Source organism: Nanorana parkeri, unplaced genomic scaffold (assembly GCF_000935625.1).
Source record: "Nanorana parkeri isolate BGI_ZX_2015 unplaced genomic scaffold, ASM93562v1 scaffold774, whole genome shotgun sequence".
Lineage (NCBI taxonomy): Eukaryota > Metazoa > Chordata > Amphibia > Anura > Dicroglossidae > Nanorana > Nanorana parkeri.
In genome coordinates this window covers 101653-103857 of record NW_017307042.1, presented here as the reverse complement: position 1 = coordinate 103857, position 2205 = coordinate 101653, and the positions used below count along the sequence as shown (strand labels likewise).

The following is a 2205-nucleotide window of genomic DNA, read 5'->3' as shown; positions in this document are numbered from 1 at the left end:
TTTAGTGTTGTGGTGTCCCCCCCCCCCCCCCCCCCCATGCCTCTTAATGTGTGGCATTTATTGCGTCAATGGTGTGCTGCAGCAAGCCAGCCCACTCATTAAGGGCTCATGCACAAAGCCTTATAACGTAAATTCCAATGTATGCCCACCCCCCATCCAAGGGCGCTGCAAACAGCCTGCCGTGGAAGTCAATGGCTTTACGCAGGCCTCTGCGGGACTTGAATAAACATGCACATGTGTACCAGTGCACAGCCCAGACCTTTTGAGGTTTTGCGTCTGAACGCATGCACATGTTTTTGCAAGTCCAGCGTATACCTACGTGCAGACATTGACTAATGTGGGAGGCTGCATGCAACACCTCTGGCTCCTTTGCTGGGAAAATACACTGTCACAGGGGGCCATGTGCCTGAGCCATTAGAACCGCCATTCAGACTCTTGCAGTCCATTAAAGCGTGTGTTCAATAATCTGTTTTTTAATGGGCTGTCAATGCAGCACGGCAGAGGTTTTAATGCAGATATTTCTTTAATAGCATTGCACCACAGTGAATGGTTGTGTGTTAAGATACAAATGCGTTATTGTGCGCTTCATAGGTGTGTTGGTATGGTGCTCAAAGTGATAGGTAAAGCACTTAGTTCAGTGCATTAACACTGGGCCTCATTCACATGAGCAATTAAACATATATACGCATCTAAAGGTGGCCATACACTTTACAACGCTCGCAAGACTTTTGTCTTGTGAGGGTTGTAAAGTACTTAAAAATACGATCTGCCCATCTTGGACAGGCAGATCGTACTTGCGATCATCGCAAGCCCGCCCCCTTGAGGGGCGGGCTTGCAAGGACGGCAAACGGGCAGTGTGCGTGTGCGCACACCGGCCCGTTCGTCAGTTGTCGAACAAGCAGGCCACTAATTTGCAGAGAATCGTAGGATTCCCGGCGGGTTTTCCAGCCTGCTTGTTCGATGGAAGATGTGCGACCGTACAGTAGAAACGATCGCACGCCTTCCATACACTGTACGATTCTCGTACGATCGCGGGATTTCCCGCGATTCTCGTACGAGAATCGTACAGTGTATGGGCACCTTAATGCTTTCTCAATGGGTCAATTTACACATGTGACACGTCAGGCGTATATTTGTTCAACCGCGGTCAGTTTACCTGCATTTAGGAAAAACAGTGTGGTGCATCTAGGATCTGATCTGAATCTAGGATCTGAATAGAACATCTGAACTTGGCTGAATGTATGTAAAAGCGGCTAAACCCACTCTGGCCTCATTCAAATGGGAAGAAAAAGGTTGAATACATGCCATGGCCATGATGCTTTGTGTCTCGCTCCAATCAAAATTTATACAGCATGCTGCATTTGGCAGGTGGTGCTGCTTGCCAAACGTTAATGCTGAAGTAAATGAGATCATACTGGAACCATGTGTCAGGCGTTTGGCATGCAGTTGTGCAAGTGGTATTGTAATACAAAATCCAGATTGTGGGGAAATAAAAAAAAACAGGCATACAGGAGGTGGCAGTTTCACCTCCTTCTATGTGGCTGTCCACTGAAAAGTGATCTACTGAACATCGCTTTCATGGGGTGGCAAAATTGTTACCAACAGGCCAGTAATATGTGTGTTCAGTAGGAACCTGGAAAACATGCTTTATGTGCTTTCAGAGTATTTGTATACCCAAAACATTTTTTTCAGTTTTGTTTAAAATAGGTAAGGGTTAGAGTATATCTAAACCTAAAACCAAAAATGTGTCCTGTTGGGGAGATTTCCTTTCACTGCTTGTCATGGAGACAAAACAGGACGTGAGTGTAAATCTCTACAAAGTGAGAGAAATTCCCCTCTTATGCAGTTGTCCCTTTGGAAGATGTCCCGTCAACCTCTATTCAGAGGATAGCTTAAAAACCTTGGAGTTCCCATCATTTTCTGTTTTAAAGACAATGGCAAGCAGGACAGAAATGGAGTTTGAATCTCCCCTGTGGGAAACGCACACCAGCAAAATATACTTGACAGGGGTTTTAACTCTTCCCCATGCTGCCTAAAACTAAAAGAAAGAAAAATGGCTACATGTACACTTTCCACCGACCTAAGGCTTACGACGGAACACAAGCGCTTGCAGCTGGCCAGCTCAGTAAGCCCTTACGTCCGTGGCGTTGTCCCTTCTGCCATAAGCGACCATGAACTTATATCAGAATGGTCCCCCTGACAGTC

At 46.2% G+C, this 2205-nt stretch overlaps 1 protein-coding gene across 4 annotated transcripts in view; it reads left to right on the top strand.

Moving 5' to 3' along the window:
* Window positions 1-2205, top strand: part of KIFAP3 (kinesin associated protein 3) — a 48104-nt gene that overhangs the window by 522 nt on the left and 45377 nt on the right. The window lies entirely within an intron of this gene.